This window comes from Alligator mississippiensis, chromosome 4, assembly GCF_030867095.1.
Source record: "Alligator mississippiensis isolate rAllMis1 chromosome 4, rAllMis1, whole genome shotgun sequence".
NCBI classification, from domain to species: Eukaryota; Metazoa; Chordata; order Crocodylia; family Alligatoridae; genus Alligator; species Alligator mississippiensis.
In genome coordinates this window covers 44,126,947-44,154,760 of record NC_081827.1, presented here as the reverse complement: position 1 = coordinate 44,154,760, position 27,814 = coordinate 44,126,947, and the positions used below count along the sequence as shown (strand labels likewise).

Here is a 27,814-nt window from a genome sequence, read left to right as displayed (position 1 = left end):
ATTCAGGCCCAAGGACAGGTTACCTCTTTATGCAAATGCACCTTCCAAGTAACTCAGGAATTTTTATGTTGGCAGAAGGGGTCACCTGATTACTGCTTGACTACATGCATGTAAAAGAGAAGCATAAAAAGGGCCTTAGAAACTGAAAAGAAAACCAGACAGAGCCATTGTTTCTGGAAAAGGTAAAAGCAGTAAAGGGCAGGGATGATAACCCCTCCTGATTAGGAAGAGGGGGAAAAGGATGAGCAATGATCAGAATTACCTAAGGAAGGGGACTTTGTGGTCACTGTTCCCTCTAAGCTGTATAGTGTGTGCGGCCGCACAGGCATGCCTGGCAGCGTGGCATGAGCATGCCTGCACGGCTGCACACGCCACGCAGCTTAGGGAACACTATTTGTGGTAATGGGGAATTTTTAACTGATGAGATATTTATTGGAGGAAAAGCATGGAAGGACACAGTGTATGGGAGACACTGCTTCACTTCTGCTTCACATGGTGGAGGAAAGTACTAGGGAAACAGCTGTTTTAAAACTGATTCCGATTCAAAGGGAGGGAATTATTGTGGAATCCAGTTGTGGAAGATAATGGGGCAAAAGCAATTATGAAATGAGAATATGCTATCTTAATGAAGGGACTCAGCAGCAGAGTGCTTACAGCTTCCAGAAACCAGTATGTCAACCACACCAGCTTAATGGGCCCTATATGCTCAGGCAGACTGACTTCTTTTTTTTTTCAGACCATTCCCAGTAAGGAAGTTGAGAGAGCAGCAGAATTAAGATAATGGATTTCAAAGGAGCCAACTTCAATAAACTGAGGGAAATGCTAGGCTTTGCTTCTCCGGGTGATAATCAAACTGGTGCAGAAGAGCTGCCAGTTACTGAAATAGACTATATTAAATAAACCACAGCAAACTAACCTGATGAAAAGGAAAAATTAGAGCCTATCTACATTAATACCCCTCTAAGGGCCTGAAAGTCAAAAAGGAATTGGACAAACTATCTTCCATAAAGAAAATTCAGTTGACTGTTCAGAAAATAGCTTTTTAATTATCAGCATGGTAAAATGTTGGAACCAGCTGCCTAGGAATGCCATGGACTCTCTTTCACTAGGTCTTTAAAAACACGTTTGGCAAACTTCTGTTTGTTATTCTGCAGATGATACTTTATCCTGTCTCAGGGTAGGGTTTGGATTAGATAACCTCTTTCGGCCCCACATGTCTATGACTTTACAGAACAAACACCTGCCTTCACCATCATTTTCTTCTTCTAGCTAAAACAACCCTGCAAGACTCCAAAGTTTTGATTAATCGCTCAAATCAAAAAGGTTAGGACCAGTGTCAGGCATACGATTTAATTTCCAAAGACAGTCATTGTGAACTTGCACTTCTGTTAAATAAAGGTTGAACAAATGATGGGAATACTTCAAGAAATCAAATATGGTTAAAAAGGAACTATAACAGAACCTAAAAGCCTAATACCCCTATAAGAAGTGGAGGACTGAAATATTTCTTAACAGCAGAGATGAGATCTTTATTGGGGCAGCAACTACAAAATGCCCAGACTGAAAAGGCTAGCTGCAAAATTGCTGGCTAAATAGTAACATAGATTAAACAACTGACCAACAACTTGATTGCCCTGAATAGAAAAAATGTAGGGAAGAACAAGAAAAGCAACACAGGGCTTTCTAAGAGAGGAGCTGAAAAATCACCCTAAGAAGGTAATCAAGGGATCCCAGTCTGGAAATTGCCCATTTATGTGTGGAACTGGGTCGGCTAGAGGACTTGGGTAAGGCCAGACATTCGCAATCGTTTCTACCCTGACTATAGTCCACATAGGTCCAAAGGAAGGAGGCTAGATTGTCCTTTTCTGAATAATAAAAGCCAACTTTAAGGGAAAAACTCCCTGGGAGTTACTCAGGAACAAACAAAGATTTTCAGGATAAATTGGCAATTAACCAATTTTACAGATGCTCAGGTGGACTTTGACTTGAAGATATGATCAGTGAAAAGAACCAAAGGTGTTTTAAGAGGCTGTGGAATTTGACAAGAACCTTGCATTTTCTCAGTAACAGTAAAGCAGAAGGGGAAGTGTCTACTAGTGAGGAACAAGGAAGCTTATCACCATGAGCCATGTAAGTACAGCTTAATTTGTATGAATGAGACTGGACTTCTAATTTGGTTTGTGACATTTTTGAACAATTAGAAAAACGGGTAAGTTATTGTAAAATAAGGGGAACTGGATGTAATATAAACATTAAAAAAAGCAGCAGCAGTTCAGTTCAGTGCTGAAACTGAAAAAATTGGCCACAAAAAGTATAACTTACAAGACTGGACAGACGAGCATGTCAGAAATGTCACAAAAGTCCATTGTGGAGTTCAGAAAAAGGGGTGGGGGACACCAAATGAACGAGACAAAACTTAGAGATAAAACGATCGACCCACCCAGTTTTGTTTAGATCTAGGCAGCTGCATGACAGTAACAGAAGGTTAGAGTTAAGTAATAGGAGCTGTGAAATGCAGAGGTGACTGACAATGGGCTCAAATAGCAGCTATTACACTAGCCATGCCAAAAAGGTTAGGGAACAGAGGACCCAAGCTGAATCATCTCATTCAGTAGTTCTCAACCTTTATTGTACCAGGACCCGTTTGTAAATATTGATGGCCAGTCCTGACCCAGTGCCCTTCACTCCTGCCCCACTGCCCCTAGGCCCCAGCTTCCCAGTGTGTGGGGCAGGAGGGGTGTGTGTGTGTGGGGCAGAGGGGGCCACAAGCACCCCTCGCCAGCCTGCAAGGGACAAGCCATGGTTTTCCATGTTTTTCTCCTTTAAATAAGAATCTATTTTTTAAAGTTTCTTGATTGATTTTTAAAGTTTGTCCACAACCCTTTCATATATTCTTGCAACACACTTTTGGGTCACAACCCACAGGTTGAGAAATACTGATCTAATTGATCTCAAATGGAAACAACTGGGGCCTGGATAGTTGTCTAGAAATTGGATTCGAAAACAGGATCTTGAAATTCAAGTGAAAAATGAGGAGAACTGATATAGTAGATTAAATTTATAAATGATCTGGGTTTCATTTGAGCTGCTTGAGAAACGCCAAAGCTGGGAGCTGGGAATTTAAATCAAAAGTGCAAAACAATCCAGAGTTTCTATCTCTAGCAAAAGGAAATACTGATAGGAAAAGGTTAGAGATCTATCTGGAAGAATAACCACCTCATAAAGGCTAATAGGAGTAAGGAGAAAGTCTACCAGGAATGGGAAAAGGTGTTGATCTGCAAAGACAGTCATTTAATGGCAATCAAGAACTGTAGGGATAAAGTGAGAATTGCCAAAAGTCAAGCTGATTTAGACCTTGCAAATGATATTAAATAATTTAAAAGTTTGTTAATCATGTGAATGAAAAATAACTAACAACAGATACAGAAATAAAATGATTCCTCTCAAGTTACACAGGATATCATTGGCACGGATGGGCACAGAACCCCAGGAAGCCTTCTCCAGTGGTTATGATGCCTCCCTTCAAATTGGTGGTGATATAAGAAAAAAGATGGCAATGTGCTAGGCCTTGATAAGAAATTTCTTCTATAAATAGCATAAATAGCTTTGAGGGAACAAAAACAACTGATGTCAAAAAAAGACAACAATATCTACAGGATTTAACAGCTAGAGCAGTAGACCATGCTATCCGTTCTCTTTTCCAGGTATTGAATGGGATCAGATGTCAAATGCTTCTTTGGTTTCATTTTTTATTCCCTCCTGAGGCATAATTACTTCTAAACTTATCAGAAATCCATTATGGAGAATGAGATTAGAGTGGAAAAAAATAAAACCAATAAGAAAAAAAGCCCCTCAATGGAATTTTAATAAAATAGGATTTAGGAATCTGGACTGGAAAACATGGGTTTAACACCTAGGCATGGGTGCCTCTAGAAACATTTGGTTGAAGTAGGATCCTATGATCTCTCTGCCTGATTTTGTATGGGCTACTAGAAGATTATGATTTTTAATATTTTCCTTCCAACTGCCCTAGGGCTTCTGTTTCTGTAAAAGGTGGAGAGAAAGTGATAGCAGCAGAGGATAGTCCATGCACAACCTCTAGAGAAGCAGCTTTTGGGGTCCAGGTGAAAAAAACATGTTTACCACGTAACCCTGTTATCCACCTCTCTACTGAGTAGAAGAAACCACTCACATTTTCCATTTAGGTATGCCCTGTAGTTTTGGATGGAAAGGATTTCCCTTGCATTCAGTTTATGCTGGTTTAGTATCTGCAGAGCACATTTGATTCAAATAAATTTGTTGCACTCACCTAAAGAGTAACTGTGGAGATGCAAAATAAAACTATTGGGAGCTATTCATTGCAACACATTTTGTAGTTCCTTTTAATTTTGGTAGACATGGAACCCTATTGTGCCTAGATCAGCCATGGTTTATGCTGAACTGTACCTATAACATCCCCTCTGAGTCAATTTGAAATGATGCTCTCGGGCTTCAAATCTTCAACTCTTTGGGGCAAAATGCTGATCTTTCCCTCTTTAAGACTGGAAGACATGGTTAAAGACCTCCTGTATGTCAGGGGCCTAACCAGACTGGACTCAGTCGAAGCAGTTCTTACTTTTGGGAGCTACAAACAATGATGAATCTAGTGATAGAATCAAGTATTATTTCCAAAGTATTCCAAATTCTCAACTTTCCAAAGATGAATATTGTTTAATCCTTACAGTAGGAACATAGCATAGCAAGCAAAGGGATTTTAAAATAATAAAAGGCACATGCATTTGATGTCTTATCTAAAGTTTACCATCTCCCCAAAAGTTTAGGCAGACTCAGCTTCCTCAGAACCATCATGCCAGCTCTGTCTCTGTGTCAGTCTGCTTCCCATGAGCAGCTACCTGATATCTTACCCCTTCCTCTCTACAGTGACTTTTAACTGTTAGCAGAGAGGTAGTTAGCTGCATCAGTTTGAAGTCTGGCAGAAGACAGGGTAGATCTACACCTTACAGGTTAGCCTCCCTTTCATTTTTAGGATTCCTGGAGAAGGAAAACAGTTGGGTAGTTTTAACTGGAGCAAAGGAAGTGCACTCTTCACAGTTAATTGCTGACCTGTTTGTTAGCAGATGTATTATCTGAACCCATTGTATTATCCCCTGGGTAATCATCTAATAGCCCTGTTATCAGAATATGCTATCTAGCTTTATAGTACCTAGCTCAGAAGTGACATGAATTCACTGTGTGAACAAGTTTTGAAAAATGTTTGTTGCACTTCAGTGTACATACTGCATGCATGGTTTAATAGCAGGAGATAACACAGTATATCATTGCATTTCCCACAGGTCACAGCATTTACTCTAAAGATATGCAGAGGTGGAGTAAAAATCAGGTTGAGGTACTGCTATATTTTCCATGATCTCGTCACATGCTGCCTTCACTAATTCAGGTCACTGGTCCTCAATTTTTATATAGCAGTCCCTGATGTGAGATTGCATTGCCTTATTACATATGCCACTATACCTTGGCACAATAGGGTAAGGTAGAGAAATACCAATAATTCTAAACTTGCATTTCTTCAGTTAAATAATACAAGCAGATTTAATCCTAACTACATTACTATTGAAGAATGGTTGTCCAGATTCCCATCTTGTCATGGGTCAGCCAAATCCTGTTTGTTACTTATACTACTCTCATCAAATTCAATGAACATTTTGCATAAACAAAGAAAGCTGGACTTAGAACTTTGCCTCCTTTCAAGTCACATTATGTATTATAAGGATATGAATTACTTTATGGTGTTGCCAGAAAGCATACGCTCGGGTGCATTGAGTTTTGACTCATCACTGTGAAGTTCCATGATTTCTTTAAAGATAGAATTTGTTTTACAGGGTGCAGCCAGCATAACAACCATGGTCACCTTGGCCTCAGTTGAATCCAATCAATTCATTTACTCCCATGGGTTATAGTTAACATACTTCATTTGGGAGCTGCTGTATTAAATCATTGTAGTTCCATAGCAAGAGCTATTTGCTTGGCCTTTTTGAATGCCAATAATTCCTTCCCTACTTCACAAAAGACTACTTCTAGGAGCTTCAGGGCTTTTACTTGCCCCCCCTACTATGGCTTCAATCTTGTGCACAGGATTTTCTCTTACCCCTCCTCAACATTCTTCAGGTCCTTCAAACAGGCTCTCATGAATTTACACCTGAATACTAAAATAAACTTTCCCATTTTACCATCAGACTTGTTCTGCTGCAGAATAGCTTTCTAGCTATCTGTTGGTCCCTCTTTCAGGCAAAGAGCTCAAGTTACAAGAGATAATGCCTCTGAGCTACGAGTATGCGACTCTTAGGTTACTTTTATACAGTACAAAGGTAGGCCATGCGAACACATGCCAGGATAACACCACAAGCACTAGCTGCCCAACCAGAAGCAGTGTTGCTGCATTAGCACAGTATGAATGCAGCATTGCGTTGAAGCGGCTGTGCTACTGGTTTGGGAGCTGGCGCACAAAGAACTGCGATGGCATGTCCCAGTCAGTCAGCATGTGTGTAATAGCCGAGCCATGTCACAGTATCCTCAGTGGCCACGTACAGTTCCTGTAGTCTTCCACTGAACTTAGTCAGCAGGAAGTCATCAACAATATAAGACATGGTGCGTGTTTTGCCACAGCTACAGTCTGGATTGTTGTGAAGATCCCAATGGTGGAGCCTGGCTGCACACAGACCTTGCCCTGTCTGGAACCTATTCAGCAAGGCCCACTGACCACATGGAAGGTTGAAGCCACGTGGGCAGACTGTAGGATCTGAGATAAGGAACTTGTTTGGTGGTAATGTTGATCTCCATTCCTCACACCAGAGGGTCTCCATCATGTGGTCCTGGTGTGGCAGTTTGGACCACAGTGAGTATCATGATGGTAGACATGCAGCAGGTAGATTTAAGAGATTGTCATACAGTGGCAGGCTTGGATTGGTGTGGACCTTCTCCAGTAGCTTGCTAGTTGCAACTTCCCGTCAGATATGAGGGGGAACAATGCTGCTTAGGACTGGGTGCCATGGTAGAGGGGTTGGCTGAAGAATTCCCGAGGTGATGCCCATTGTCGAATCAACAAGTTGGTGTGTGATGACCAGTTCCAGATTGGTACGCGGTACTCTACCACAGAATATGAGATGGCAAGAGCTGACATCCTTAGGGTTGAGTCTCTTGTGCCCCATGATGACCCAGCCAGCTTAAGGAGGTTGTTGCATGTTGTGTCTTTCACTGCTGCCTTTTTCAAGTGTTCATGGTAGCTCAATGTCCAGTCTAGCATCACGCCCAGGTAGACGGTTGGCAATTGACCAGCTTTCATGTTGCACCAACCATCAGTATCTGGCTCACACCAAGGAAATCAATGATCCTCTTAGTGAACTGAATTCTGAGAACTTTTCAAAGAATCCCGGTGTTACAGGGTGACCATCCAGAAGTTGTGCAATCCTACAGCTTTTGTACCATTTTTCCTGCTCTCTGAATCTTACAACTTAACATTGAGGGGCTGTCAGCTACCACGTGAAGCATGTTCCAGTACATGGCACTGTATATGGACATAGACTTGGTCATCTGACTCAAGCACAAGACAGAGCTTGAACCTTAAACTAGTAAGGGTACACCTACATTGTACAATGCAACACTGTGCAAACTAGCTCTGACTGAGCTAGCAGTATAGCTGGGTCAGCTCTACCTGGACCAATTATCCTCATTTGTTACTGCACAGTCATTTAGTACTTGCTAAGTACTTGTTACTGTGCAGTCCTGGCGGTGCATGGGCTGTTTTCAACCCTACCACACAATAGTGTCAGTGTCATGGTTTGTGCCCACTGACACTGTCACCGTAGCGTCTCATGTAGACAAGCCCACTATTTCCTAAATCCAGGGTAGTATCTCTTACAAAGCTTCCCATGGTGCTGTGTGGACATATCAGCTCCTTCAAACTAGCATCTTTATATAAAGTTCCATTCCACAATGTACATACAATAATAAGCCTAGCTCACTCTGTAACATTTTTCTTAGACTGTGCCTTTTTACATTTATTACTTGTCAAATGTTGACAACATAGTTGGTGCTGTACTACTGTTACAGCCAAAAAGATCCTATACAGACTAAAAGCTTTGTCTTTCTAGATGTACATCAGTGTCAAACATGTTCCACATACAACAAGGTGCTGACTGAGTGCACATCCCTTTGCATACTTCTTAAGCTCACAGTGTGCAAATAATGCTCTCTTGACTTGGAAAAAACCTCCGATAATTTTTTGTTGGGACCTTTCCTTTTCAGAACAGGCATAATTTGGCAGCCAACATCTGAACTACAAGAGCAAAAAACACCCTAAATCAAACACCTTGCTTTACCATTGATTTTTAGTGCTGCTCCCCTCATTGCTTTTGATGTAGTGGCATCAGGGTCTCTGAGCAATCCCTCCCTCCCTGGGTTCTCATTTCCTTCCCTCACTTGTCGGGGCAGGGCAGCACAGCTGGCAGTCATAGAAAGCATTTTATTTGTAGAAGCTCTTCCTTCATGTAAGTAAAATATGTTTCATACAGTCATCCATCTGCGAGCATCTGAGTCAGTGGCATTATGCTAGATCGGGAGAGTCACAACTAAGGGACACTATTTACAGCATTTCATTGTTTCATTTGGGAGCTTTAGAATCCTTAGCCATGGCACTTATTTCAAGTGATGAAAGCCAATTGCAGGCAGCATAACTCTACTTTCAGGCAGCATCAATTACCCCGTGTTGATGGCATACAGATGTTCACAGTTAATCCAAATATATCCTTGCTGACTATGTCAGAGTTGTTAGGTCAATTTGTGTTACTGTCAGGGTATAATATTAATTGGACAAAAAATCTGAGCTAATAGCATTGATTTATATTCAGAGTAACTGATTAATCAACTTCCTCTCTCTTGGAAGAGACTTTGGGAATAAAGAACCTTGAGGGATAATACTAAATTGTTCTTAGTGAAACAGCAAATTTGAATCATGGCGGTTTGCCACAAATTATTTAAAAGTTTCAGTAGAGAATTCTCACTAAATCTGTCTTCGAGGAATAAATTGGTAACTGTTAAAATACAGCAGTTCCCACTTACTTATTCACTCCCTAGCTCTATAAACCCTAGAGGTCCTTTATTGCTTTCACAGTTTGCTTTCTTCTTTCAGTAAAAGGTATATTTTTTCCCCCGATTGCTGATAACATAAATTAACAGCCCTTAGAGGTCTTTTTCAATATTAGCCCTCCATTTTCTTCTTGGTCAATCAATAATTTTGAACACCATAAGAATAACCTTGTAAAAGATATTTATGCTGACATTCAGTCCATCTCTGTGTGCAGGGCAAGTCCATATAAAAGTATCATATACAGGAATAGCTAAGCTGTAAAAAGCAAGATAATGCTATGATAATAATTGTATTCCATTGTTTTCACAACTGCAACCATCATTACTCCCTTCCATGCCACTGAGTTAATTTATCATTCCTATTTTCAAGAATTCAGGGGGTATATTAGGACAAGGAATGACTACATAAACTTAACATGGTGAAAGGGTTTGTGTACTTCCAGAGCCTTAAGAGGAATGCCAGTGGCATCTTGCACCCAATACAGCCTCCTAAGATGAATGGGTCAATGGATAAAGGACAGAGTAAGGAGTAAACTACTGGTCATCCAGTTTGGGGGGGATATGCTTGACATTAACATCTTTACCCTATAAAAAATACAATTGCTAAGGAACTTAAATAAACCAAGCTTAACTAATGGCAGAAATGTTCAAGCAGAAAGGACCAGGCCACACAACTTTCACTGACCTTAGTGAAATCTAGTAGTCAACTTTGAAAATATCAATCCCTCTATGTGTCTATAAAAGCTATCAGAAAGATTTAAATTAATTTTTAAAATGTTAATGTTGCTACATTGTTAAAAAATTTCTTTGGAACCATCAGAATTCCAATGTAAATGTTAAAGTAATTGAAATTTATACAAATATTGGAAGGCTTAATCTGGATATTTGAAAATTACCAAACCTTTGTATGAAGACAGCAAGCCGTGACGTGTGTGTTCAGCACTAAGGGTGCTGACAGACATGCAAATCCCTACTCTAACTCATGGTGCTTTACATAAAGCACCATGAATTAGAGCAATCCCTCAACTCAACATACATTCGCCTGTTGGATTGCGGGGGAGAGGGGAGGAATGAGATGGTGGATCAAGTCTGCCTGCCTGTTGCATGATTGAGGCTGTGCTGATGCAGTCCTGCCCCCCACTCCCAGCTCTGGTGCTGTCTGTAGGAAGAGAGGGGAGAGAGGGGGAGCTGCAGGCTGGGGTTTGAGCTGCAGGGAGGAGGGCGGGGGGGTGACTGTGAGGCAGGGTGGGGAGGCCTGTGAGGCAGGGGGGGTCCAATCCACACCCCTGCTCCAGCTCAGGGTGGGCAAACCCCAGCTGGCTCCCCCTTCTCGCCTGTTCCTTCAGACAGCATCATGGGCAAAGCTGGGCAGCATCAGCCTAGCCCTGATCACACCACAGATTGATCCTAGGAAACAGAAGGGGCGCCTTCATCTCCTCCCTCATTTGATGAGGGTTAATTTATTGTGCAAGTGGCCACTTTAACAGTGCTCTATAGCCAGGTATGTGTGTTGGGACAACTGCAGGGTACTTTCAGGGGGCCAACTACATGACAAACATAACTTCAGTCTGTTCCCTAAAGGCTCCTACCCCATTATTTGAGGAAGAAGCTAGATTTTGGAAGGTTAATTCTGTTTGTTAAGAAACACTTTACCTTGTGTCGGGCGGTCACCACATAAGGACGTATACCCTGATGTCCTGCTGACATTCACTGGCCCCTCAGGTTGGCTGCACCCCTACAGTCGAGCTGGGTGAGATCTGGCGTCCTTTCTTTTCCCACCTGCCAGGACTCTGATGATATAGGAAATTCGAAAAAAGGGAGGTGGTGACTGCCTGTCTCACACCTAGGTCAATCACAGGGGCCTGAAGCCTGGAGCCTGAAATGATGGAAGGACCAGCCTGGAGACCACTTTCCAGTTCCACTTCTTATATTTTACATATTATATATTTTTTCCTTTTCTTCTCTCTCTCTCTTTTTTTTTTTTTTTAAAGAGTCCTTTGACCTTTGACCTCTTCTTCTTCTGGGCATCTGCAAGGTCTGGTGCCCTGTTGCTTGGGGCCATTCCACTAGGACCTTCAGCGGTCCACCTTCCCGCTCTGGTCTCTTCCTCTGGGACTTTAAAGTGGAGCCACAGCAGGCTTAATCACCGGCAAGCACCACTTCCACAGCTGGGGAGTCCCTCCAGAATGATCAGCTGGGGTGGAGCATGGTCCTCACTGCTCGGGGTTTCTGCCTACCCTCATCTCAGCTACAGAGCCTCTCCAGGGACCCGCTTCTCTTCACTTCCCAAGTAGACTTCTGGCCTTGGTCAAAACTCTTCAACCAGCTGAAAGATTTCCACAGGGAAGATCAAAGTGAGAGAAGAAGAAAAAAGGTACGGAGGAAAAAAAAAAGCTGTGGCGAGTGGGTCAGGCAGATCTCTCGCCTCTGCGGTCTCCAAGGGTTTTTCCTGGATCCACTTCCCCAGCTGGCCTCTGCTACTTTCCTCTTCACTCATACGGTCAGGGTGTCACCTCCTCCTCCCAGTCAGACCAAGGGCTCACCCACACTTCTGGCTCCTCGGCTTTCCCTCTCTGCTCTTTCAGTGCCCCCCCTTCCTCTGGCCTGTCCCCGGCCTTTAGATATAGCCTGTGTTGTGGATTTGCCCCAGTCTGCTTCACCTGGCACAGGGGTAAAGTCGGGCTGGTGCAGATTGGGAGTCCCGTTGTAGTCTAGATGTTGCAGCGTGGAGTGATTCCTGTCCCTGGCTGGGGACATGCCTTCAGTGAGTGCCCTCCAGGCTCTCACACCTTGTCATACATCACAGTGCCATTGGAGATGATTCAGTGCTTGTCTCTCTTAGGTATTTATCTTAATATTGCATTTCTTCAGATAAGCCTTCAGGGTGTCCTTGAATCTCTTTTTGCCCACCTCTAGAATGGTGCCCATTGGTGAATTGGGAGTATAGGAGTTTTTTGGGGAGTTGGTTGACAGGCATTCTTATGACATGTGCTGACCAATAGAACCGGTGCCATGTAAACATGGATGCAATGTTGGTGGTGTTGCTGGTGGTATCTGCCTGAACTAGAACACTTACATTTATTCTTCTGTCCTTCTAACTGATATGGAAAATTTTCCAAAGACATTGCTGGTGGTAATATTCCAAAGCTTTTAGGTATTTCCAATATTTTGTCCAAGTTTCACACCCATACAACAGCCTTGTAGATGAGAAATTTGGTTTAAATCCTGAAATCATGATCATCAGAGGCACAATTTAAGGGACATGCAAAGGCAATACTGGCAGATTTTCTCTGGTGTTGAATACCGTTTCCTGTATCTACTTTTTGGGAAAGGTAGCTACCCAGGTGGGAGAAATGCTCAACATTCTCTACAGATTGTTTTTTAATTGTAATATGTAAAGGAGCAGCTGGTTGGTTTGGGCTGGCTTAGTAAAGGATCATGGTTTCTGTGAAGTTGACAGTGAGTCCAAGCATTTAATATGCTTCATAGATGCAATCAAAAATGACCTGGAACTTTTCAGTTGAGTGGGCACACGCAACACAATCATCACTAATGGAGGTGTTGGTTATCTTGGGTTGGGAAGATAACCTGTTCATGTTAAAGGGATTCCTGTTCATGCAATACTGGATACTTACTCCAGATGGAAGTCTATGAGCAATCAGAGGCAGAATAGTTTCAATGCAGATGGAAAAGAGTGTTGGTGCCATCATGCATCCTTGCTTGATTCCAGTTCTAATAGGGAAGGGGTCCTTTACTGAGCCACTGCTTAGTATGGTTGGTGTCATATCTTTTTTAAGAAGTCTGATGATAATGGTAACAAATTTTGGTGGACATCCACCTCTTATCAGGATCTTCCATAGAGCCACCCCATTATTTGAATCAAAGGCCTTAGGTCAGTGAAAGCCATGTAAAGATCCTGGTGTTGCTCACAACACTTCTTCTGAAGCTGTCTAACAACAAAGATCATATCTGTTGCATCTCTCAGTGGTCTGACAGCACATTGGGACTCAGGTAGAGTCTCCTCAGTGAAGAAAGTGAGTCTACAGTATTGAGGAGAACATTAGCAAAGATCTTCCCAGCTATAGAGAGGGGTGCAACACCCTGATAACTGTTACAATCCCATCGATCTCCTTTTTGGGATATAGTAACAATTCTGGCATCTCTCAAGTGACTGGGAATCTTTTCATGTTTCCAGATTTTCATAATAATGGCACATAATTGGTAAGAGAGCTTTTTTCCACCTTACTTACAAATTTCAACTGGTATGCCACCAGGACCACATGCTTTGTTGTGCTTCATCTGCTTAATGGCTTTCAAGGCCTTTTGATAAATTGGTGCATCTGCAAGGTAATTCTTAACGGAGTGTTGTGGAATGATTTGGATGGCATTGACTTTGATGTTAGAATCTCAGTCCAGGAACTCTTGAAAGTGTTCCTTCTATTTTGCATTGAGAATGGAGCTGTCTTTAAAGTCTGTTGTTCTATCCTTGGATCCCAGAGGTACAGCTCCTTGTGTGCTTGGCCCATAGGTAGCTTTTGTTGCATGAAAAATCTATGCATGTTGTAGACGTCAGCAAACTTGAATCTCTCTTGCTTTGTTCCTCTTACCACTTGTTCTGTTGGTCTCAAATTTTCCTCTAGGTCTCAGTTTTAAACATGGCAATACATGCCTTGCTTATGTTTGGAGTTGACATCATTTGCCAAGCTCTGAAGGCTCTCTCCTTTTTGTCAATGACAGCTTTAATTTACTTATCTTCTTCATTGAACCAGTACTGATGTTTCTTTGTGGAGAAGTCTAGAGATTTTTCATAAACCTTTCTGGAGGCTTTCCCAGTGATCAATGATGTTGAGATCATCAAGGAGGCTGGAGAGTTTCTCACTGATGCTCTGCTAGAGATGATCAGTCTTAGCAGGATCTTTCAAGCACTTGATACAGAACTTCTTCCTTGGTTGCTTCTTTTGTTTATGCCATTTGGGGGAAATCCAAACGGATCCAACAGAACGTATCAAACAATAATCCATTCCTTAGTCACCTGCACTGGTCATAGATCTGGTGATCTGGACATTGCAACAGTTAAAGCATTTTGAGTGAGGGTGCATCCACAATATCTTCCATTTGTTGCTTTGGATGAATAGTGATTATTGAAATCATGTTCCAAACTTGCTCAAGAGAAGAATTCCATTTGAATGATCTTTTCCCACCCCCTCCTTTCCAAGTGTTCCTTTCCATAGATCAGAGTCCTTGCCCACTCTAGCACTGAAACTGCCATCTTATCTTCTTTGGGGACAGATTGATGACAGGACATAATTGAGTTTAGAATAGAATTCTTCTTTTGTTTTGGCATCTGGATCAAGGATTGGGGCATACACACTGATGACTGTTGTCTTTTGATCAGAAGAAACCTCATTGATGCCAACTGGATATTCTGGCATCTGAATAACAATTTTTCCCTTGATAGCAAAACCAATGCCATGGATATATCTGTATGTTTTGACTTTTCCTTTCCAAAAAAAAAAGGCGTAGCTACCACCATGGTTCATGACTTGCCATTATCTGTGATTGGTGACTTATCATTATCTTGCCATTATCAATTGATTGGTGACTTATCATTATCTGACCACTATCTGGTCTCTCCCTATTAGGCTGCAGGAAAATAATTAACTCAGCTGCAGGAAAATACTTGTAAATACAAGTACTATCCTGCAGCAGTGTTCTTTAGGGCACAGCAACATCTGTAGATGCTGACGGAGCTGCCTGCCAGCTAGCCCTGCACTGGCTCACCTTCATGTCCCAGGCAGCTCCTCCACAGCACCTGAGCTGGGTTGAAGCAGTCCTGGGCTGGAGCAGTCCCAGGATGGCAGGCTGACTACCTGATATGTGCCAGAGTTTATTCATTCACACTAATTTCACATGTAGACCTGCCCACTGACATCTGGAACTATCCTGGTAAAGTGTTATAATAAACAACGAAAGACTTTTCATCTCAACGTCATGGATGAATATCTTCTTTTCAGCATAACTTCTCTTCAGCAAACCTGTTTATTGAGGGGTCCAAGGGCAGTTATATAGCAAAGATAACTTGCTCCTGTAAACACTATTGATTTAATAACTAGGGTAATGTTATATTTGTTTTAATTTAGACTAGTAACAAATACTTCTATCAATGAACTTGGGTTAAGGTGAGAGATCACATCATGAATTTCTAAACCTCTATGGTAGGCATATTAAAATAATATGACAGAAATCTGGAGAAGAAAATATACTAACCAAACACTATTTGACTCATAACATTTTCTTTTAAAACAGATTAAAGGTTCACAATTCTGATCCAGAGTCACATTGCTGCATAATTTAGGAAGCCAGAGAGGGACTATTTGAATTTAGATCTACAACTGCATTTTAAATAGCTTGCAAGTTTCTGGATTTTAGTTTAGACACATTTTCAACTCCCTTTTACAAACTACTAATTTCATCTTCAAAGTAAGCTGTAAATTAATATTGTAAGGCCATTCTATCTTCAGAGAGGATTCAGTGTTCTTACTTATACCTAAGAAGAATAAGAAAAATCACAGGAAATCCTTATAATTTCCATTATAATGTTTTCCAGCCTGTTTTTAGGATGATAATAATTCTAAGAGGAATTTTCTTCTAAATGTGCATTCCTCACCTTCAGTCATTGTTCATTTAAAATCAACCCTTTCAAGCCAGCTGGAGCTCTGAGTACCTAACAGGCTCTTAATTAGTGACAAACCTATTTATGGTAGTTAAACTGCAGGACTGGACGGGTACCACTGACCCCTATGGAGAGCAGGTTGGTAAAGCATAACACCCATTCTGGTTTCCCATATAGTGGTGGGCAAATGGAAAGGATGGCAGGAGATGAGAAGGGCAGGGTATTGTCCAATGAATTATCATGGATGAATAAGAGCAATTCAAAGTACCTGAATTATTTTTTGGAAACATCTTAGGCTGAACAAACTTCTATCAAACCACAAACAGAATTCCAATAGAAACTTATTTTCCTTGAAGGTTGCTGGGGACTGCAGGGTTTCAGACAGTCACATAACTAGGAACCTACCTAATTCACAGAGGCTGCCTCCGTATTTTGTGGTCCTGGCATGGCATCTGATGCCTTTTTTGTGGTGGAGTGTGGTGGGTGCCCCCAGTGCCTCTATTTGGTTGAGTAGCCCTGGAAGTCCTGCACCTCCCTGGAGATTGACAGATGGCTACCTGTCAATCTCTGGGGAGGGGTGGGACTTCCAGGGCCCCTCAGATAATCAGAGGCACGGGGGCCTCCCACCATGCTCTGCCAGAAAAGTCTCCCTCCCTCCCCTTTGTGCTTCAGGACACACCAGGGCTTCCTGCCTCTGTTTGCAGCTCCCTATTTTTTCTCCTCCCCTCTTTTCCTGCTTTTTCACATTCCCTGTGCTTTTTTAATGGTCCAAGGGCTTGTTTGTGGGGACTGGGCTTTTTCAGGGGGCACCTACCGAATTCATGGTTTATGCAAAAATTTCACACAATCATGAATTTGTTAGGTACCTAAGCATAACTAAGGACGAGTTCATGTTGGGAGCACCAGTCCTAGGTGCCAATTTAGTGAGGAGTGGTGGGCACAAGATTAGAGGCTTTTGCACTACTTGCCTGGTCACCACCACTGCCCCATGCATCACAGCCTCCCAGGGTGAAGAACTGCCTGGTTATACATGTGCTTCCAAGCTCCCAGTCCAGCTGACTCCCCATGCTGCCTGACTTCTGAGTGTGAGGAACTATGGCAGAGCTCCAGATCCTGGGAGCCCAATCATCTATTAACTGAGGTCGATATGCCTATCAGTTTCACAGATGCTATCAGGTAAAACTAATGTGACTATGTCAATTTTAGCCAGTGGCTGCTAGGTTCATGTAGACAATACTTCATTTTGGAAGCATCTTATCTTTCAGTGTTTCTAAAACATCAAAAAAAAAAATCTGGTTTTATTCCAAATCAGAAGGAATAAAAAATTTGTAATACTGAGGTTTTCCATGAATGAGCACTCAACGTCTGTTATGTTGAGACAGGACCTCTACATCATCAAAACAAAAATCTCATCATCATCATCAAAACAAAATCATCATCATCATCAAAACAAAAATCTCGTCACACAACAAAAATTGCCTAGTTGTCAGACCTCTAAGGAAAACAACACAAACCAGAACTCACACACTAGAGGATAGGGACTCTAGCTTTAAATAAAACTGTATTTAATCATCCCTATTACATGCAAAATTTTATTCACTGTAGATTTCACTTTTTCAAAAAAAATATGTAAAGATTAAAGAAAAAGAACTATTTTCCAATATTTTTAGACTACCTGTATAACCTATATAGAATATAGCCAAAAATCTGAAATTCCCTGCTTAGTGCTTACATTGATCCTGTAGACATGTTAATAGCTGCGCTCTGTAACTTGGCTTCAAGTCACTACCTTTACTCTCAATATTCCTTGCAAAGATTAACATTTAGATAGCTCACAACCCTGTAAAAGATTTACAGACATAGGTATGTAGAAAGAACTCTACTTGATCCCTAGTAAGTTTTCTGGAATATATTTAGAAATTTTGCAAGTTTTTTTTATCCTGTAAAAAAGCAGTATAACTCAGCATATAACAAAATACTAAATACTTGCAAAACCTGGCTCCTTCCTCTGAACTGACTGATTATATGACAACTGCTTTACCCTTGGAAGACAGCAGAGAGAGATGCTTAAGGAAAAAGAGCGTGTTGTCAAAGGGCAAAACAGGGTAAATTCCTGCATCTCTCAGGCCCTTTGTAACAAGGAAGTTCAAGTACCTTTGTTTCATTGATGGAATGCAAAGATATACTTAATCTTATGTAGTTAATAATCTGGTAATAGCATGCCTGACTCAGCTCAAGATATTTTTTAAAAAGTTCCTGTAGACAGACTTCACTGTCAGTGAAACAATGAAGGATTCTGTGGGTGTGTCTACATGAGACATTTACTGCAGAGCTGATTGATTAACTCTGCAGTTAATGTCTCAGCGTCTACAAGTGCACCCCTATTAGGGTGCACAAAACTAATAAACTCCATTGCACTTATACTTGTTGCACAAGTACTTGTACAAGTACTACCCTGCAGTGGATTTTTTCATGCACAACACCATGCATGTAGATGTTAACCCAGATGACTGGGGCATGAGGGTGCTTCAGTGTGGGGGCTGCCTTCTGGCTAGCCATGCACTGAAGCAGCCCTTGTGCCCCAGCTAGCCCCTTGGCAGCACGTTGAACCTGGCCAGAATAGCCTTGGGCTTGCATGCTGACCCCTTGGTTTCCCTGCCACCTGGGGCTGCTCTGACCCAGCTCAATGTGCTGTGACCCACTGCATGTGTAAACAACATGCCTGGGAGCTTCCTAGGAGCAATAAACTGCAGAGCAATAAGCACTGTGATTTATTCATGTGCCATAATGGCAAGTGTAGATGCATCCTGTAAGCAATAATGAGTGAACCATAACATTAGACTATTCTTTGATAAACACTTAGTAACTCAAAAGCTAGGTCCAGAGCGTTGGCTGTCCAATGGCTCAGCTGGCAGAGAATTGGGATTTGGAATTATTTTCCCATGAGTGGTTTTCAAGAATTTAGAAAAATGTTCATCAGAATCAGGACAAATAAATCCTCAAAAACTTCCAAACACCAAAATGCCTCATGTTGGAAATAGCAAAACAAGATATTTCTGAAATACAAAGCTTTCCAGGAGGTCTCCAGCACCTGCTGATTTTCTGGAACAATACTGGCATGGTTCTTTTCAGTTCTGTTGATGGCCACTAGTGAACAGCAACAGAAAAAAGTGATAGCAGCTGCCAGGGTTTCCATAGTACCCAGGTCTATGGCAGCCCTGCCTCTCTTACTGTTTCGAAGTCTGAGACACCAGGGTTTCCAGGATCTGTAGCTCTGGAGACACCCCACAATGTGGACTGTTCCAGGGTTGAGAATTTCTGGGTTTCTAAACTCCAGGGTCAGCTGGCTCCATGGGCACCCTTGGGAGCCAGCAGGAAAGTGAATGGGATTTCTGTGGAAACCTTCCTGGCAGCCAGGATTTCATCAGCCCCTTCATGTGTTCATTTGGAACATTCTGTGAAATCAATGTGTTGCTGCAAAAGGCTCTGCTTTCAGAAAACCTTTATTTTCTGACAGAAAAAAAATGTTCCATATGAACATTTCTGATTAATTCTAATCAAAAGACTCAGACTATTCCAGCCTGATCATTGTCTTGCTGTATATTCTCAGACAAGTCAGTGGAACCTGATTTTAAGAAGTACTTGCAGCTATCATTGACTCCAGCACTTCCAAAATTCAAATTCAAACCTTTTTATTTCCAATGCTCAGTTTCTCCCACAGTAACACCATGATGCTTAGCCCACTGTTTTCAAGTGCTTTGAGAGTTATGGGTCAAGAATTCTATATTTCAGCTGTATTTATTGCTTTGTTTATTGGCACTAAATTGTGATTGTGTTTGAGTTCACATCATTTGCTTCTTAACCAGAGAAATTAGCCAAAGTTTGGGGTCTTGCAGGGTTTTTTCTCTTAGGATGTCAAATTGTGATTAGCAGTCAGAGTCTGAAGCAATTATCACTCATTTGCAAAAGATGGAGACACAGAATGCAATAGACACAAACAGCAGGGAGTTTCTTTTCTTGCTCAGAAATACCAGTCTGTCTTCCTAGAGTTTTGGGTCTAAGAAACTGCCCTTTTGCTTCATCTGAAGATAATAGCACACACGCACATGAGCAGACAAACAACTAATTTCTGTTAAATTAGTCCAGTGGTTCTGAATCTTTCTGAACTTGCAAAACATCTTTGGTCAGCTCATGACTCCACTTACAATGTAAATCCAGCTTTTCCAACTAAATACCAGTGGGACTTACGACTCCCACTTTGGGGCATGATCCCTAAACTGAGAACTGCTGTTAGTAGCCTGTGTATCTGTAGCCAGGGAAACTCCTGTTCACACACTTTGCTTTCTCAGCTGGTAGCTTTGCAGCCCTGTTTTTACCACATAGAGGAGCTTGTTTCTCCTTCTGCTGAGCACAGCCATTGGTTTTAATGAGGTCTGAGACTGCCTTTGTCCTCTACTGACAGTCCTTAGCATCTTTGGCAGGTTCAGTTGTGTGGGTTGAGTCCTAGTATCAGAGAGTCCTACAGAGGCCACTCTGAGTCCTATAACTGATATACACTGGACTATTTTACAGCCAAAGACATAAGCACAAGAGAGCTTCACTTTAAAAAGTACATTCTGTACCATGGACAAACAGTGAATAACAAATAATTAAAAAGTAAGGTTATGTCACTATGGCTGGCAAAAACAAAACAGTACATATATGAATGAACCTCTTACCTTCCTGATAAGGCTTTCAGTACCAGAAAATAACTAAAATATGGATAAAAAGAAAAATATGAGAACACACTGCTTTTAACTGCTTTCCCTGGCTCCGCCAAACAGCACATTCTGTTAAGATCACATAAGCGTTGCAAAAGCAGCTCTTCTTCATGAATAACTGTAAATCCAATCTGAAACCAGATCATCCAAATTTAAATTGTCCAAATGTTATGTGACCTTGCCAGCCTATGTGCTGTTTCCCCAGTGCCAATAGTAGCAGATGATGCACTTATTCTGAATTGCTGAATTCACTATATCAACACCTGAAAAGCAAATGTACTGTTAATTCACCTACCTAGTGGGATTAACAACAATTGCCGGACAAGATTAGTTCAGGAGCTATTTTGCCCACAGGCCAGATGAGAGAAAATGAATGAAGTTAGTGTTAGTTATAGAAAGGACTTCCTGATTTTCCTGGTATTTCATTGTATTGCTACATAGCAAGAAACCACAAATTCGTCTTTCAATTCTTAAAGATAAAAGTAAACACTATGGCCGTGTCCAGACGAGCACGCACGTGCCTGTTGCCCCGCCTCAAATCCTTTTGAGGCGGGGCAACAGGCATGTGTGGAAACAGAAAAATGTTTAAAAAAATTAGGCCTCTGGATATCCAGTCATCTAAAAAAAACTGCTCCACAATAGAGTGGAGCAAGGCACAGTTCAAGACCATGCCCAGAGCCAGTCCTCCAAAACAGATGCCCCCAGCGTTGTCCAAGGTAAGTTGGGGGGAGGGGAGGGGGTTCATGGGTGTCGGGGGGTGAGGGGTGGCAGGGGGATGTGGTGGGGGTGGTTTGGAGAGTGGCGGGGGGAGAGGGGAGAATGTCCCTGGGGCTCTGGGCGGTGTGAGGACCTGGCCTAGATCCCTGAGGCTTGCTAGTCTGTCTTTGCATTGGAGCGGGTCGCACACACGAGCTGCACGGTCCCCAGGCAGCTCGTGCTCCCCGGCCCAGCCCAGCACGTGGAGACCACGTGAAGCCGAGTTGGGTCCTGCTGGCCTTGGGGCTGCTTGTGACGCCTGGCAGCCAGGCGGCATGAGCAGCCCCAGGGCCAGCAGGATCCGGCTTGGCTCTGCACGGTCGCCGCATGCCAGGCCAGGTCCTGCAGCTATAGGAAGGGCCTGGCCGCAGCAGGACCCGGCACGGCATGTGGGAACTGCATGCTGTGCCGGCCCCTGTCAGCATGGGCCGGGCCCCAGGGCCAGCTCCCGCCTCTGCCCCCTGTGCCTGTGGGGAGGGGGTGAGGACCTGGCCCAGCCCCATGTGGCTTGCTAGTCTGGCCTTGCACCAGAGTGGGTCACAGGGCTCCGGGAAGCACGGCTCCTGTGCTCGCCTTCTGGAGCCGTGTGACCCACTCCAGTGCAAAGCCAGACTAGCAAGCCTCAGGGATCTGGTCCCAGCCCGGCTGGGCTGCAGACGGGGCTCAGGACCTGGTGTGCCACACTGGGTCCTGCTGCCACAAGATCAGCCTGGCTGGGCAGCAAGAGCAGCCCCAGGGCTGGCAGAACCAGGCTGGGCTCAGCACATAGTCCCCCCGCTGCTGCTGTTAAAGGTTAGTTATAGGCCCTGGACAGGGGGGCTGGGGCCCTGTGGGGGTAGGGGCTTTGTCCCTCCAGGGTGGAGCTGGGACCCTGGGCAGGGGGGCTGGGGCCCTGTGGGGGATAGGGGATGTGGCCTTCCAGGGGGGAGCTAGGACCCTGGTTGGGGGGGCTGCACCCTGTGGGGGCCAGGGACCCACCCCTCCTGAGCAGCCCCCACACAAAGTCCCCCACACCCACAGTGCCCCCAACAATTGCCCCACTCCTACCCATAGACCAACCCACATCCTTCCACATCCACCCACCCACTGTCCCCCACACCCTTTATCACCCCCTTTCTACAAACACCACATCCCCCCATCACACGCCCATCATGTGTGAAGAAAATCAAAAGAACACATCAACACATATAGGCATTTAGAATTTATTTTTTCATGATGATAGAGACACTGGTAGGCTTCCAAATTGGTTTAACATTGTAAATATACCAATAAAGCATTACCCAATTTATCACTGTCTCTCTCTCTCTCTCTCTAGATGTGTGTGTGTGTGTGTGTGTGTGTGTGTGTGTGTGTGTGTGTGTGTGTGTGTGTGTAGAGTGGTTTTTTGTTTTAAATGTGGAAGAACATGGATTTTGGGGTATTTTAAAGAATGGATTTGGGATGCTGCAGCAGTCCACCTGGCACAAGGGGTAGTGTCCCCAGGTACCAATTGGCTGGGCCCCAGAAGCTCCAGAGAGCGAGCAGCCCCGAGCTGCTTGCCAGGGCAGCTTTTTGTACGGATGGGGCCAGGACAGGGCAGCTTTTTATACTGCTGGGGACAGCACAGGTGCTGGCCCCAGGCTCTAGCTCTCCCTGGCTACAGATCGGGGAGGAGCCAGGCAGGGTTATTTTGCCCCAAGTGGCACAATTTGCTCCATATCAAAGTGTATGTCTGAGCATGTGCACTGAAGCAAAAAGCCCTGGTTCAAATTTGCACCTCTTCTATCTGAGCTGCTGCAAGCGCACATGCTTGCATGTGTGGATGCACCCTACTAGTTTAAGTGGCAACATTTTCCCATGTATTTAAAAATACTTTGAATAGATTGTCAGAATAGTTCTTATTTCTGACTAGTACAGAACTACATTGACTTTAACCTTTCTTTCATTATATTTACCCTCTTTTTATTATGGTCCACCAGCATTTCCATACAAACAGATTGACCACTTGGTAACTTTTCTCCTTTCCTTGTCTTCTCTGATTCAGTATCTTAAAATTGGTATTTTCCAGCAGCAAATACTGGTATGGATCAAAGTGTCAGGGCTTATTTTAAGTACTGGCATGATACCCATGTCCTTCATCAGATCATGAACATTTTTAATGGAGACAGAGGTAGTCAACCATGTTAGTCTGAAATTAGGCAGAAAGGAGTCAGGATCAACAAGCAGTGATGCTGGCAAAAACTTTGAGCTGATAGACTTAATGCACCTGAGAAAGGAGTCATGGAGCCATATAAACAGTCATGACTGCCAAATCTTACAAACTGTCAGATTTCACAATCTTTGTCATATGTGAAAATCTACAAGGGACCAAATTGCTGATAAAGGTGTTCACAACTCACAAATGTCAACCTTTACTTGGAAATCACCACTGGGAATTGTGCTGAAAGAGATGCTTTAGCAAATGTGCAAAAAAGGAAGACTTTCAGATGATGGACACAAGGAAGAACAATGCTATGTCAGTGAATCAAGTATTCAGCCCCCAATCTTGCATGTGCTTAATTTTACTGACCAAATAGTAGCACCAAAGTTCAATTTCCTTGTGGTAGGACAGTTAAACATGTACATAAGCCTTTGCAGCACTAGAATAAAAATTTCCTAGTGGTGTTACACAGTGTAAATGAGATTTCCTGTAAATCTAACTGACCATTTCTGCAAATAGTCTTGAAACTCAATACTAAATTCCACATTAATTTTGACTATGCACCATGTTGAAGATTTGGATCTGACAAAGACATTTTGGTGTCAGATCCAAAGAAGCACTCAAGGCCTGAAAAGTGCAATTTAAGCAGACTTTTGGTGCCCTAGTCCAAGCAAGTGATCCATAAAAACTTCACATAACTGTTTAGGTGCCTAAAAGTCCAGGGGGCCCTAAACAATATATGCCGAGAGGTACTGCCATGCTGGCTGAGCAGAGTGTCTCAGCACCCAGTTCCCACATGAAGTTTGAGATTTATCAACTACTTGTCTATGTGCCTAACCTCCTAACCTAGTAGGCATGGTCATACCATACCTAATGTGCATTGACAGCACTGAGTTCAACACAATGCCTGGCAATTGTGATCACTTTAATTGAAAAGCACAGGCAGAGGCAAAGGTTGTGAGGGTGACCTAGCAGTTAGAGAACCTCCTCTCAATACTGGTGATGCATTCTGCCAATGACTTTAAAAAAAAAATGCACAGACAGTCTCTGGAGTAGTAATTGAAGCCCAGGACACATGCTTCCAAGTGTGCACCTTCATCACTGCCCAACAGTCATGCTCTCTCTTATGTGTTCTGTTTTTGGCCCCATGAGCCTTCCATTCCTTTCTACCTGGTGGCCCATTTTCAACAGGAAAGGTATATAGAACGCACCCATCGCAACCTAGCTAACAGCTTAGCCATTAAGAGTGCAGACAAAATGTGCAGGTCCCTTCTATAACTGAGAACGCTTTGCAGGAAGCGTTCTGAGTTGCAAGAATCCCCTGGACAAAACAGAAGTTCACTGTTGGTGCCAAGGGAGAGGGGAATCTAGCTGCTCGCTGCAGCCTGTATCTGGTTTCCCCTTTCAAGGGCCCCTGCTCCCTGTGAGGCTGCAAAGTTTTCAGAATGGGAGGGGGGATAGGGAGCTGAGGGAGCCTGTTCTAGGGGTTCCTGAGCTAGTGCTGGAAGGTGGGGTAGGTGAATTGGAGTCCCCCCCCACCTCATGGAGGCCCCAATACACCCACCCCACCCTCCAGCAGGGGCTGAAAAACACCCAGATCAAACTTCCTCTGTTCTCTTTCTCCACGCCGCCCCCCCCCCCCCGCCCTTCTGAAACAGCTTGAGACTGACAAGCAGCTCAGACAGAAGTTACAGAAAGACACTCTGTTTTTAGGGGGCAGATTTTCCCCAAATCAGCCATTTTTTAAGCTGTCTGCAGCCATCCATTTGTTCCTGGTCATGGATATAGACTGGTTTCTGTGGCCAGCTTGGGTGAAACTTGTTACTTCTGTACCACCAGTGACTTCGGTAGAGAGACATTTGAGTCTGACTTGTCAGGCTGAACCTAATTCCTGGGTGAGGTCTCCATTCAGTACAGGGTAATATAGTACTCCCCCTCCCACAGCCATCTCTTAAAAGAATAGACTGAGCTAGGTGTTCATACCCAAAGGATGACTCAGACAGCTAAGTGGAAGAAGAAATTTTGAACTGTTAATCCTTGTCTTGTGTAGGTTCCTAACTCAGACATGCAGTATTTCCTACAGGCAAGCTTATGCACCTTCTCCCCCCACCCCTGGCAGTGTGTGCTACGTGTCTTGAATACCACTGTGAGGCACCTAATTCTCCCCATGCACTACATATAGAGCCTAGTTGCCTAACTTAGATTGCTGAGTTGCACTCCTGTCACTGGATGCCTAAAATTTAGGTGTGGAAATGCCGAGAAAGTTTAAGTCCTTTGTTGATCAGGGCCATGGTACCTTGGCCTTCAAACTCTTTTTCAAGAAATCATGGCTATTGCCTGGTTGGAAAGAATGTCAAGGAGTAATGGAAATGCACATAACTCCTCATCTTGTTTGAAGAGTAATATGAGAAATGAGCTATGAGAAATGAGCATTGTCTGTCCCAATCTAAGGAAGTAAGCTGTCACTGAAAGCAAAAATTCTGGATTTTATGCATTTTGAAAACTAAAATTCATATATTACCTTATTTTCTGTTTCATTGTTTTTGTTGTTGTCACAAAGAATGAATAAACCATTGCATTTTATATGTCCCTGTATACATTTTTGCTAAAGCCTATTAATTCAAAATGCCAATACTAAAAGGAAAATGAATGGACTTCTTTTACCTTGTTTCACTTCAGGCAATATGAAAGGGCACCTTTTTTTGACCAGCAATTTGTAAATCTGGCAAATTAAAAAATTGGTAAGTGTTGCAAATAAAAAATCTTGTAGCTCATCCCTGTCGCATTATAAGCTTTTGGGTTCAAAAGTGTTACACTGGATAAGAAGCACTCAGTTAGCACATCCAAATCATATTTACATAAGGTGATAGTTGCCTTGTGTCATGACAGGTATCGCTGTGAATACTTCTGTACATAAAAGAAACTCAGTTCATACCGGCATTCTATGGGAAAAAATAGGAAATTACTTCTATTGCAAGCAGATTTTCTCTAAAACAATAACTTTAGTTTTACTTCCTTTTAGAAAAAGTAAAAAGAATGTAATGGCACTTTGTGTTGGGGGGGTGGGGCAAATTTGCATAACAATGTGAAAATAGCTGACCTTTAGAAATTGGCTCAGGATTTTCATTTTCATTGCAATACTTTATGAATAAAAACCTCATACACATTCCGTTTCTGAGTTGATCTTTGTGTGTGATGATGAAATCAGAAGGTTTGTCCTCTTCACCAGAGAATAGGAAAACTCCTCTATTAATTTTGTTTTGCAAAAATCTTGTTGGTCTAATAAAAGTTATCACTTCTACCATGAACCCTGATTACTTTTTCCTCTAGACCTATATGGCTACAGCCTGGATACCTGGCACTTGGAAGAAATCAAATTGTAGCTGATTTTTTCAAATGAAATCTTCATAATTTCCCAAGGAGGAAGCAATGTTGTCTACCTGAAACCTGAGATACTGCTCCTGCCTCTGTTCAAGGTGATTTGCATCATCACAGAGCCTCACAAGAGAGCTGATAGACGACTTACTAGCTAAGAACTGCCTGCCCAGAGGAGTATTTCATCTATTGACTCCTCTGTGAAATCTTATGAAATATGAACTTTCATTTCTACCCAGAAGAACTTTTGCAATCTTTTCTCTGATGCCTGATGAAGGGTGTGTGTGTCTGAAAACTTGCAATTAAAGAATTTTTTTTGGCAAAAATCTTGTTGGTTTAATAAAAGACATCACCTCTCTCATGAGCCCTGATTACTTTTTCTGGTACAACAGTACATCAATAACCAGGTGCAACTTCCAGTTCCTTTCATCAGGTCTTGCAGTCCCTGATTCCACACTCTTTGAAAACAATTAAAAAATTCCACTGGCTGGAATGCAGCAAGACTGGAGTCATGGAGTGAAATTCTGGCCCACTGAAGTTAATACACTTTTGCCACTGAATTAAATAGGGCCAAGATTTCATGACTGGTCTTGCTTTCCCATGTCAGAGGAGCTGAAAGAAGTTATCACCTGTCCTCATTAAAACTTTGGAAACTAAACAACCAGTAATGGCACAAGTACCAGGTACATCACAGACACTATGTTCAGGTCTGCCCACTTTCATTTGATGCCAAGATCTAGACCATGCCACCTGATGTAATACAGCTGTTCAACTGGGTGCATGGCAACAGGCTCTATTTTAGATGTGATGTTTGGCATATACCCAACACTGCTCTGTAGTGGCTACATTATATCCATTTTAGGATTCACTGTATGTGGAGAGGTGATCAGGGTATTCCTTAGCACTGTTTGGAGGTAGTGTTGATACCAT

General features: G+C 42.8%; 1 protein-coding gene and 1 long non-coding RNA gene across 3 annotated transcripts in view; one reads left to right on the top strand and one right to left on the bottom strand.

Moving 5' to 3' along the window:
• The window catches only part of SLC13A1 (solute carrier family 13 member 1), a 92,460-nt gene that overhangs the window by 46,159 nt on the left and 18,487 nt on the right, over positions 1-27,814 (bottom strand). The window lies entirely within an intron of this gene.
• LOC132249816 (uncharacterized) lies at positions 750-27,248 on the top strand. The gene is made up of 2 exons (XR_009461318.1): positions 750-2,130; positions 26,840-27,248. It is a non-coding gene; the product is annotated as an uncharacterized LOC132249816 (long non-coding RNA).